Here is a 12,542-nt window from a genome sequence, read left to right as displayed (position 1 = left end):
CCCTTAGTCGAGGCGACTCCTTTTGGATTTTTCACAGAAACGACTAAGGGTCTGGGCCCTTGTTTCCTATCTCTTCTCGCCGAGTCCCTTAGTCGAGGCGACATCCTAGGATTTTTCTTTTCTTAGAAACGGTTTAGGGTCAGTGCCCCGTTGTTTCTTTAATTTCTCGTCGAGTCCCTCAGTCGAAGCGACTCCTTTTGGCTTTTTCCCGAAACGACTAAGGGTCTGGGCCCTTGTTTCCCATCTCTTCTCGCCGAGTCCCTCAGTCGAGGCGACTCTTTAGGCTTTTTCTTTTCTTAGAAACGGTTTAGGGTCAGTGCCCCATTGTTTCTTTAATTTCTCGCCGAGTCCCTCAGTCGAGGCGACTCCTTTTGACTTTTTCATGGAAACGACTAAGGGTTTGGGCCCTTGTTTCCCATCTCCTCTCGCTGAGCCCCTCAGTCGAGGCAACTCTTTAGGCTTTTTCTTTTCTTAGAAACGGTTTAGGGTCAGTGCCCCGTTGTTTCTTTAATTTCTCGCCGAGTCCCTCAGTCGAGGCGACTCCTTTTGGCTTTTTCACGGAAACGACTAAGGGTCTAGGCCCTTGTTTCCCATCTCTTCTCGCCGAGTCCCTCAGTCGAGGCGACTCTTTAGGCTTTTTCATTTCTTAGAAACGGTTTAGGGTCAGTTCCCCGTTGTTTCTTTAATTTCTCGCTGAGTCCCTCAGTCGAGGCGACTCCTTTTGGCTTTTTCACGGAAACGACTAAGGGTCTGGGCCCTTGTTTCCTATCTCTTCTCGCCGAGTCCCTCAGTCGAGGCGACTCCTTAGGCTTTTTCTTTTCTTAGAAACGGTTTAGGGTCAGTGCCCCGTTGTTTCTTTAATTTATCGCCGAGTCCCTTAGTCGAGGCGACTCCTTTTGGTTTTTTCACGGAAACGAATAAGGGTCTGGGCCCTTGTTTCCCATCTCTTCTCACCGAGTCCCTCAGTCGAGGCGACTCTTTAGGATTTTTCTTTTCTTAGAAACGGTTTAGGGTCAGTCCCCCGTTGTTTCTTTAATTTCTCGCCGAGTCCCTCAGTCGAGGCGACTCCTTTTGGCTTTTTCACGGAAACGACTAAGGGTCTGGGCCCTTGTTTCCTATCTCTTCTCGCCGAGTCCCTTAGTCGAGGCGACTCCTTAGGCTTTTTCTTTTCTTAGAAACAGTTTAGGGTCAGTGCCCCGTTGTTTCTTTAATTTCTCGCCGAGTCCCTCAGTCGAGGCGACTCCTTTTGGCTTTTTCACGGAAACGACTAAGGGTCTGGGCCCTTGTTTCCCATCTCTTCTCGCCGAATGGAAGGCGTTAATCGGTGGTAACTGGCGTTCTTTTATTTAATTTTTGAAATTCGGATACTCGTACACGGCTAACCTTTTATTGGTAAAAATTTTTCAAGTGGATGACATTCCAGATTCAGTCCACGGGCTTTCCCTCTAGGGTCTCCAGCTTGTAGGTATCGGCTTGGACCACGGTTGCAATGCGATACGGTCCTTCCCATTTGATCGCGAATTTACCCCCTTCCGTAGGCTGACTCGCCTGTCGGTCCCGTAACATGAGATCGCCGACCTGAAAGGTTAGTGGGCGAATCCTTCGATCACGATACCTCTTCACGGCTTGCTGATATTCCACCATCCGGGCGTGTGCGGCCTCCCTTCTTTCCTGCAGGAAGTTCTTCTCAATTTTAAGGCTCTCCTCATTCTCCTCATCAGAATAGTTGCGGACTCGGTGGGTGGGTTCCACGACTTCTATCGGAACCTTGGCTTCAAAGCCGTATGCTAGGGAAAATGGGCTTTCTCCCTTCGCCCGTCTTTGCATAGTTCGATAAGCCCATAGGACCCGGTCGAGCTCATCTGCCCAATTTCCCCCGATGTTTTTCAACTTCTTCCGAATCCCGTCCACTATGGTCCGATTTACATTTTAGACTTGTCTGTTGGCCTAGGGGTACGCGACGGATACCTTGGTGTGTCGTATATTATGCCGGCGACAGAAGTCGGCGAAGGCTTAGCAGTCAAACTGTTTGCCGTTATCGCTAACTACGTGCTCGGGCAGGCCGAAACGGCAAATCACCTTCTTCCACAGGAAGCATTGACACTGGTACTCGGTGATGGTGGCCAGTGGCTCGGCCTCAACCCATTTAGTGAAGTAATCGATGGCCACCAAGCAGAATTTCAGGCTTCCCGGGGCGACTGGTAAGGGTCCCAACAAGTCGATTCCCCACTTAGCAAAAGGGATGGCTGTGGTGACCGGCGTGTAGAAGGTGGCATGCCGAGTATCCTTCCGGGCGAAGGCTTGGCAAATGCCGCACTTAGCTATCCACTCAATGCAATCTCGTATCATGGTCGGCCAGTAGTACCCCTGGACCACTAGTTTTCGGGCGAGAGTGTGGGCTCCCTGGTGGGCGGCGCAGATCCCTCGATGAGCTTCATCCATTATCCTCTCGGCTTCGGGCCTGAGTAGGCACTTCAACAGGGGGCCTCCGAATGACCGCTTGTACATTTACCCGTTAATGATCTGGAATGAAGGGGCTTTTCGTCGAATCCTTGCGGCGACTCCTTGGTCATCTGGCAACTCGCCTATTTCCTTAAATCGCCGGATGTCTTCTATCCTTAACATCTCGGGGTTTTTCTCTCGATCCCATTCCTCGATAGTTACCTGTTGGACCTCCAACGGCGTCTCCTCTATACTTGGACGACTTAATTCTTCCTTTTGGCAAATCTTGGCGAGGTGATCTGGTATTCCCTCTAAGGCAATTTTTGATAATATGTCGGCTTCGATGTTGTCCGCCCGGGAGATATGCTCTATTTCATATGTTCCGAATTCCTTCAGCATTTCTATCGCTTTCTCCTTATACTGGTCATCCGGGCGTTCTTAGCTTCGCAGGTGCCGGTGATTTGTTCGGCCACTAACCGGGAGTCAGTTTTGATTCGCAATCGTTCTACTCCCAGCGTTTTGGCGAGTCGAAGACCGCTCAACACAGCCTCATACTCGGCTTCGTTATTGGATGTTGGAAACAAATAGCTCAGGGCGTAGTAAAGCTGGAAGCCCTCCGGAGTAATTAGCATGACTCCACCTCCACAGTGTTGTCGGCTCACCGCTCCATCCGCGTGCGGCTCCCACCATTCGCCAGAGCTATCCTCCATGGTGCCCTCTTTCTCGCCTTCCCCTACTGTGCATTTGACCAAAAAGTCAGCCAAGGCTTGCCCTTTTATGGACGGTCGTGGTTGATACTCGATCCCGTACTGGGTTAATTCCATGGCCCATTTTACCAGTCAGCCTGACGATGTAGGGTTCCGCAATACGCTCCCCAGGGGCTGGTCGGTTAGGACTCGGATGGTATGGGCCTGGAAATAGGGCGCCAACTTGCGCACGGTGATTACTAGTGCGTAAACAACTTTTTCCAAGGCCGTGTACCGCGTCTCGGCGGCCTTTAGGGAGCGGCTTACGTAATACACCGGGTGCTGGGTACACTCCTCTTCCCGAACCAGTACTGAGCTCACCGCCTTGGGGGAGGCGGCTAAGTATAAGAACAAGGGCTCACCCACCTGAGGGGTGGACAACACCGGGGGTGTAGAAAGATACTGCTTTAGCTCTTTGAACGATTGCTGGCACTCGGTCGTCCATGCAAAGTCTTCCTTCTTCTTCATGGCCTCAAAGAAGGGTATGGTTTTGTCTGCCGCCTTGTTTAAGAAGCGACTGAGGGCAGCCAGTCGACTAGTTAACCGTTGTAAATCTTTGACGGTACTGGGAGGCTGCATGTCAAGGATGGCCTGAACCTTCTCAGGGTTGGGCTCGATGCCTCGTTTTGTCACCATGTATCCTAAGAACTTCCCGCCTTGCACCGCGAAGGCACATTTCTTCGGGTTTAGTTGGAGATTATACCTTATCATCACTTGGAAGCAGTCAGCCAAATCTTCCGCGTGCTTGGCCACTTCTCGGCTTTTGACTAAAATGTCGTCTACGTAGGCCGCCATGGACTTCCCCAGCAGGTCTTGGAATAGCCGGGCTACCATCCGAGTGTAAGTAGCCCCAGCATTCTTGAGTCCGAAGGGCATAACTCGGTAACAATATACCCCGTCTGGTGTTATGAACGCGGTTTTCTCCTCGTCGGCCGGGTGCATGAAGATCTGATGATACCCCCTAAAGGCGTCCATGAAGCTCAGCAGAGCCAACCCTGCTGTCTCGTCGACCAGCTGATCGATCCGCGGAAAGGGGAACGGATCCTTTGGGCAGACTTTGTTAAGATCAGTATAATCCACGCACATCCGCCAGGCTAGGGGTTTCGGTACGAGGAATACGTTTGCTAACCACTCCGGGTATTTAACCTCTCGGATGTGGCCCGCGGCTAGCAGCGTGCTCACCTCTTTCTTTACGAATTCCCTTCGATCGTTGGCGAGATACCGCTATTTCTGTACCACCGGCCGATGGTCCGGATCCACGACGAGTCGATAGGCGATGATGGACTGGTCGACGCCTGACATATCCTCTGGACCCCAGGAAAAGACTAGTCGGTGCTCTCGGAGTACTTTGATAATTTCCTCTCGTATCTCCTCAGGGAGACCGACCCCAATTCTGACCCGCTTGTCCGGCCGTCCAGGGTCGATCTCAACCTCTTCCAATTCCACGGCCGGCTCCGGGCAGGGTATCATTGCTTTCTTTGGGGGCTTTTGTAACACCCCGTGTTACGACCTTCAATCCCGGATTAATTATTTAATTAATCCCGTTAATAATAATTAAATATGATTTAATTATGTTAGGTCTACCTTTAATTAATTAGTAAGGTCCACCATGAACCATGGACCCTTACCCGAATAAGAATCTTAAGCCTGTTAGGAATAAAGGAAGTAGGCCTTTTACTATTCAGATTATGATTAGGATCCTCTTTAATTAATATGATCCACTATGGACCATGGACCCTTATCCCTAAAACAAGCCCTAGCCCTATAAGGAATAGAATTAGTAAACCCATACCATTCAGACCCTAACTAGGAGTCTTAAGTATATAAATAGGGAACTTAGGAGGCACCTAGAATCCCCACCACAATAATCTCTCACCACCCAAAGAGTTCCAAGAATCCCCTTAGGAGAAATCAAGAAATCAAGAAAGCTTAAAGAAAGATCCTTCATAGCCAAGGAATTAATTAAGGCTAAGAGGTAACCCATGTCTCAACAAAACCTATTTTCATAGCTATGATTTCCCCCGTAGGATTTCCCCATATTATTGTGTATTGATGATTTGTGATGTTATTATTGATGACTGATGGGATAATTCCATGGGTGATCTTGATATCGGGAGATTCTTGATAATTATGGTGTTCTTAACAATTACATGGAGTTCTTGATAATTATATGTTGTTCTTGATAATTATATGGCGTTCCTGATACGTATGTGTTATTTGTACCGAATCTTGTAATTAGAAGACGAATCGTATTCTTGTTGGCATAAAAGTGATTAGAACTCGAGGTTGTATCGTATGGAATTATTCTTGGTATATTGGGTGGGAATTCGCATGATTGGGTGTTTATTATGTTTAGAAAAGCATGATAGGTTATGTGCCGATCGTTTCCTGATTCTGATCCGTTAATTGTCTACGTGTGTTATCAATTGCGTTTGAAAGTGTCCAAGCATGGTTTCGGGTTCCACAAAGGTTCCCGCGGCGTTTCTTGATGAAAAGAGTCAGTGGGGGGTAGGTGGGGGTAGGGGACCCGCCACCTACCCGCGGCCTCCTTGGGCAACGCCGGCAGCAGGCAGCCGGCGGGAGGGCAGCTGCCCGCCGGGCACCCGCTGCCCGGTCTTGTTACCGCCGGCGGGTGATCCCTCACCCACCGGCTACCCGCTGGTTTGCACCCCAATTGGGGATTTCGGCTTCCCCGTTTGATGTTTCCCCGACCCCCGAGGTGTCCCAACGAACTCCGTGTATCGTGCATGTGTCTAGTTTGATATTTCGGGTACCGTTCGTAGGTTTATAAGTCTATTGTATTGCATGCTAGTCGAATTGGTATCCCGTTGACCTAGGTGGAAGAAGTATGAACCCCTTAGGACCATTCTTAGTATGTGATGAATCACGCGTAGGTTTTGTTATACATTTTCTCCCCTTCCCAATGTGTCAATGTGGACCGCATGTACTTGCTATGTGTTATGTGTGCATGTAACCCCGAGTTGGTTAAGATCAATCGGGCTATACGGGCAGTCGGGTGGGCTGAGAACCATACCGGCTGTTAACCAGGCTGGTAGAGACCGGTCAGGTATATAAATATTATATAGGACTAAGTTCCACTATACGGGCAGTCGGATGGGCTGAGAACCATACCGGCTGTTAACCAGGCTGGTAGAGACCGGTCAGGTATATAAATATTATATAGGACAAAGGTCCACTATACGGGCAGTTGAATGAGCTGAGAACCATCTCAACTGTTAACCAGGCTGGTAAAGACCGGTCAGGTATATAAATATTATGTAGGACAAAGGTCCATCAGTCGGTTGCGATCGACTCCTCCGTAATGTGAGACGGGGCAGGGTGCTGCGGGGCCGTGTCAGAGCTATATGCGCTGACCCTCATGTATGGGCATGCGATTGGTCCTGTGGCGCCAACAACGTGTGTTATGTGATGAGATATGGAGGAGTTGTGTTTATGAGTATATTGGGGGATGTGACTATGGGATTCATATTGGGGATTGTTCATGTTGGGTTATGATCATTGTTTATGCTTTGCCTTATCTGCCTTATCTGTTGTGAACTGCATATGCTCGTTATAACTGTTGCTTGTGTCTGGCCTTATCTGTCGAGTCATTCCCGGTTTTTAAAGCTAGAGTTCGTAGGACATATCTTCATGCTCAAAATGGTTTTCGTATATCTATATATATCTCTATATGTATTGTATTTCAACGCGTTGGAGTGGGTTACCAGCATCTCTCGCTGAACAGATATATTTGGCTTTCAGGCACAGAAGATTAAGTCACTGGAGTGCGCTAGAACTTAGAAGTAGATAGTTTCCCTTTTGGCCTGCGTGCCACGTTTACGTATTTACACTTTGAGGATATTAGTTAGTTAGCCTGTGCACTTGGGTTCTCTAGCCCAGGTGTGGCATAGCACCCCGAACGCTTGTATTTATATCTTGGGATTTAATAAGATTCTACCTTTATTATAAGTTTTAAATGTCTTGAAAATCTGGGGTGTTACAGTTGGTATCAGAGCTTAAGTTTGACCCTTGGATAAGACTCTTAAGACCGGACTTTAGGACACTAGGCTTGAACTGTAGGTACTTAGGAACATAGGATCCAGGAATCTTAGGACGCGCAGTGAGATTGTGAAACCTACACATAACCTCCCCTCACTTCATCCCTCTCTAACTTAAAGGAACCTCCCCCTACGCTTACCACACCAGGTAAGGGTGCGAATAGATAAGTTTACTTCCACAACTGGGTAACGTACACTTACCCGATAAATTGCCTCGTCCTAACTCCCGTCAAAAGACTTGACAAGGACCCTGACCAAAGAAAAGGAAGATTTGGATGACTACTAAGAAGAGGCGTTACAGTCAGGACTGCTAAAAGGGACGGACTGCAATACGCACCAACCCAGGGTAACCACGATAACCCCCGAGTCAGACAAATGACATGCACCTTCCGACAAGTTGCCTTATCTCGGCAAACCCGGGTTGCGGCTACAACAAACAGGAAGGAGAACTAGGACACCTATTAAAGTAGCGAAGGAACGACACCATTAGTCGAATTCTTGGGTGCAAGGTAAGTATATCGCGACACCTTGCGACCCCACCACCCCAATTTAAAATATCATCCGCCCTGAAACCCCAGCATCTTGATACCCCTATTTGTTGAAAACTCCCACCCCGAATCCTTAATTACCTTAAGAGCAAATTCGCAACCGTCATGACCTTGCTCACCCTTTGTTGCGCTTAACCCAAACCCTCGGAAACCCTAAATTGTTATTGCCCTTACTCTAAGTTCATATCCCCACTCTGTTTGGAAACCCTGTTAAAAACCGTAGAGCAGCATAAGGCCCTTACCCTGCCCAGGGGCGTGAAGAACCGACATTCATTGATTCAATATTAAAATAAGTTGTTAGATAGGAATCGGCGAAGTAGGTGGAGGTTACGAATACGTATCACCCCACCCTTACACGAAAATCGTGAAGGCTTCACGAGAAACCATAGCCTGTACGTACGCCACCGAAGAACGCCATGCGTTGACAAGAGCGGGAAAACAAATACGTTCAATGTGTCAGGGGCCCTCGCTACAGAAAACATCGTCAAATAGGTGCAACAGGCCGAACCTCAAGGAGGACATAAAGCCTTGCTAAGAATTTCATCCACCAAGGAAGGGATGAAACCCAATAGAACAAGAAAGAGTAACCCGAAACCCCCCTTACCCTTAAGAACCCTCGGCAAGGATTAGGAGTCAAGACCTAGGGGTTTGACCCACTAAACCGACTGGGTCCAGACTTCTGGACATCCGAGGGGAAACGTGCACGGAAACCATCACGAGAATTCCCCTGGAAGCCATAGAGACGAAGGGGACTTCGACACGGGAAGAGAAGATCAAACGAAAATCTTAGAATCAAACAAAGCCAAGGAAAAGGGATCACCAGTTCGACTGCACGCCACAACCAAGCCCCAAACAGGCATAATCACTCGAAGCCAAGAGTCCTTAGCCCCTTTCCCTCCCCTTGCCAATCAAGTACCATTTCGTTAAAGAATCCGTCCTATCACTCCAAACCTCGCTCTTGATCCCTCATTACAGACAAACCCGTACAAGGTGGCAACCTTCCTTCCTGTATTACGACCTTGAGACATCGACCCTATCTGCCCCTCGACTTTGAAACCTAGCCCTTGCACTTCTTACACCCCTTTAAACCCAGACCAAGAAAACATAGATATATATATGTATGTATATCTACCTCTAGAACTCGTGCTTAAGGATCAATGAACATTGTACGATGGGTCATCCTATGTATCCAAGTCCCTTTTATTGTGCACAAGGGCATGGGACTTGTCAGGACATGAATCTGTGCATTTTTGGGGTCTTTCCCGAAGGAATTGACTATTCCTAGTCACTTTCCTGCGAGTCCCCAACAGGTCCTTGACGGGACCTTGGCGGGTCCTTGGCAGGAGCTTGGCAGGCGGACGACCGCCCACCTCGCGCCCACTGGTACAATGTGCTGATTTCTTAACCCCTCATTTTATTGATTTGTGGCGCACTTGTGTGCCTCGATTGAGGAATGTGAGTCTTGGGTAAGGAACCATGGACCACCCAAACATAGTGTCCTACGTAAAAGACCTTGACGCACGAGACACCATCGGGAAATCACAATCAATTACATTGCACGAGTAATTGAAATCGGATCCTACGATACAACCGACTAGGGATGTTTGGCGTAAAGGATTGCGCAAACCAAGGAGGCAAGTTGGGAACTCGTACTAAGAACCCACGAAAACCTTAGAAGTCAAAATGCTAAGGAGGGACCGGGACTCCTCCAAACCATGGACATCGTTCGAGCAAATCAGAGGACTCCTTACAAGTTGTATGGAATCAAGAACTACGTAGCCCATGGTGCTAAGCAAAAGGGTGAAGAACACATTCGCGCCAAGACTTCAAGGGTCATTAAGGGCCCACAAGGAAATGAGGTGACTCGTAAAGTCGCCGAGTCATCCCACAACGAGATTTGGTAACCGACTGCGCTTTAAAAGAAAAAGGGCACGCAAGGACACCTCCATCATTAAAAATAACACAAACAGGGCACAACAATGCCGAACCTCGGGTAAGACATGAAGTCTTACTAAGAATTTCATACACTAAAGAGGAGATGAAATTCAATAAGAAGAGAAATTCAACCCAAAGTCCATCGACTCCCAAGAGACTTTGGGAAGAATTTGGGAAGTGCGCCCTAAGAGATTGGCTTGGTTGACCCAACTCGGTCAAGACCTTGGGCGCATTAAAGAAGTAAGTGTTGAATCACCACGGGAAATTCCCTCAAGAAAGAAGAGAAGGATGAAACCTTAGCCTGGGAAGCAAGGTCTAACAAGGATCTTAAAGTCAAGCAAGCACTAACACCAAGGAAGGAGGATCATCAGCTCGTCGGCGCATCGTGATCAAAGCATCTAACCAGATTATTCACTCGGGATCGAGAAACCTTAACCCATCCTAGCCGAATTCCTTTCCCTCCCTCGGAAAATCGGCCCCTTCCTTATTTCAAAACCCTTTCTACCCTTCAGACCCCATTCTCAATCCCATGTTTTAACGATTCCATACAAGTGGCAACCTCACAACCTAAGTTGCAACCTCGAAAACTTGATCCTAATTCCTGATTGCACCGTGTCCTCAAGTTTGAAACCCACTCTCTTAGCCCTATAAACCTAAACGTTCCCAAAAACCCAACACACATAGGCGTGCAAGTATACAATTTCCCCGTGGAATACCTTCTTTATAGGACCACGGTTCTTCTCTTGACTCGTTAACCCTGCAATGATTTCCAAGCTTCGGGGACGAAACTTCTCGTAAGGGGGGGAGAGTGTAACACGCCGTGTTAGGGCCTTCAATCCCGGAATAATTATTTAATTAATCCCGTTAATAATAATTAAATATGATTTAATTATGTTAGGTCTACCTTTAATTAATTAGTAAGGTCCACCATGAACTATGGACCCTTACCCGAATAAGAATCTTAAGCCTGTTAGGAATAAAGGAAGTAGGCCTTTTACTATTCAGATTATGATTAGGATCCTCTTTAATTAATATGGTCCACTATGGACCATGGACCCTTATCCCTAAAACAAGCCCTAGCCCTATAAGGAATAGAATTAGTAAACCCATACCATTCAGGCCCTAACTAGGAGTCTTAAGTATATAAATAGGGAACTTATGAGGCACCTAGAATCCCCACCACAATAATCTCTCACCACCCAAAGAGTTCCAAGAATCCCCTTAGGAGAAATCAAGAAATCAAGAAAGCTTAAAGAAAGATCCTTCATAGCCAAGGAATTAATTAAGGCTAAGAGGTAACCCATGTCTCAACAAAACCTATTTTCATAGCTATGATTTCCCCCGTAGGATTTCCCCATATTATTGTGTATTGATGATTAGTGATGTTATTATTGATGACTGATGGGATAATTCCATGGGTGATCTTGATATCGGGAGATTCTTGATAATTATGGTGTTCTTAACAATTACATGGAGTTCTTGATAATTATATGTTGTTCTTGATAATTATATGACGTTCCTGATACGTATGTGTTATTTGTACCGAATCTTGTAATTAGAAGACGAATCATATTCTTGTTGGCATAAAAGTGATTAGAACTCAAGGTTGTATCGTATGTAATTATTCTTGGTATATTGGGTGGGAATTCGCATGATTGGGTGTTTATTATGTTTAGAAAAGCATGATAGGTTATGTGCCGATCGTTTCCTGATTCTGATCCGTTAATTGTCTACGTGTGTTATCAATTGCGTTTGAAAGTGTCCAAGCATGGTTTCGGGTTCCACAAAGGTTCCCGGGGCGTTTCTTGATGAAAAGAGTCAGTGGGGGGTAGGTGGGGGTAGGGGACCCGCCACCTACCAGCGGCCTCCTTGGGCAACGCCGGCAGCGGGCAGCCGGCGGGCGAGTAGCTGCCCGCCGGGCACCCGCTGCCCGGTCTTGTTACCGCCGGCGGGTGATCCCTCACCCACCGGCTACCCGCTGGTTTGCACCCCAATTGGGGATTTCGGCTTCCCCGTTTGATGTTTCCCCGACCCCCGAGGTGTCCCAACGGACTCCGTGTATCGTGCCTGTGTCTAGTTTGATATTACGGGTACCGTTCGTAGGTTTATAAGTCTATTGTATTGCATGCTAGTCGAATTGGTATCCCGTTGACCTAGGTGGAAGAAGTATGAACCCCTTAGGACCATTCTTAGTATGTGATGAATCACGCGTAGGTTTTGTTATACGTTTTCTCCCCTTCCCAATGTGTCAATGTGGACCGCATGTACTTGCTATGTGTTATGTGTGCATGTAACCCCGAGTTGGTTAAGATCAATCGGGCTATACGGGCAGTCGGGTGGGCTGAGAACCATACCGGCTGTTAACCAGGCTGGTAGAGACCGGTCAGGTATATAAATATTATATAGGACTAAGTTCCACTATACGGGCAGTCGGATGGGCTGAGAACCATACCGGCTGTTAACCAGGCTGGTAGAGACTGGTCAGGTATATAAATATTATATAGGACAAAGGTCCACTATACGAGCAGTTGAATGGGCTGAGAACCATCTCAACTGTTAACCAGGCTGGTAAAGACCGGTCAGGTATATAAATATTATGTAGGACAAAGGTCCATCAGTCGGTTGCGATCGACTCCTCCGTAATGTGAGACGGGGCAGGGTGCTGCGGGGCCGTGTCAGAGCTATATGCGCTGACCCTCATGTATGGGCATGCGATTGGTCCTGTGACGCCAACAACGTGTGTTATGTGATGAGATATGGAGGAGTTGTGTTTATGAGTATATTGGGGGATGTGACTATGGGATTCATATTGG

Source organism: Ipomoea nil, unplaced genomic scaffold (genome assembly GCF_001879475.1).
Source record: "Ipomoea nil cultivar Tokyo-kokei standard unplaced genomic scaffold, Asagao_1.1 scaffold0642, whole genome shotgun sequence".
NCBI classification, from domain to species: Eukaryota; Viridiplantae; Streptophyta; class Magnoliopsida; order Solanales; family Convolvulaceae; genus Ipomoea; species Ipomoea nil.
This window is presented reverse-complemented; position numbering follows the sequence as displayed.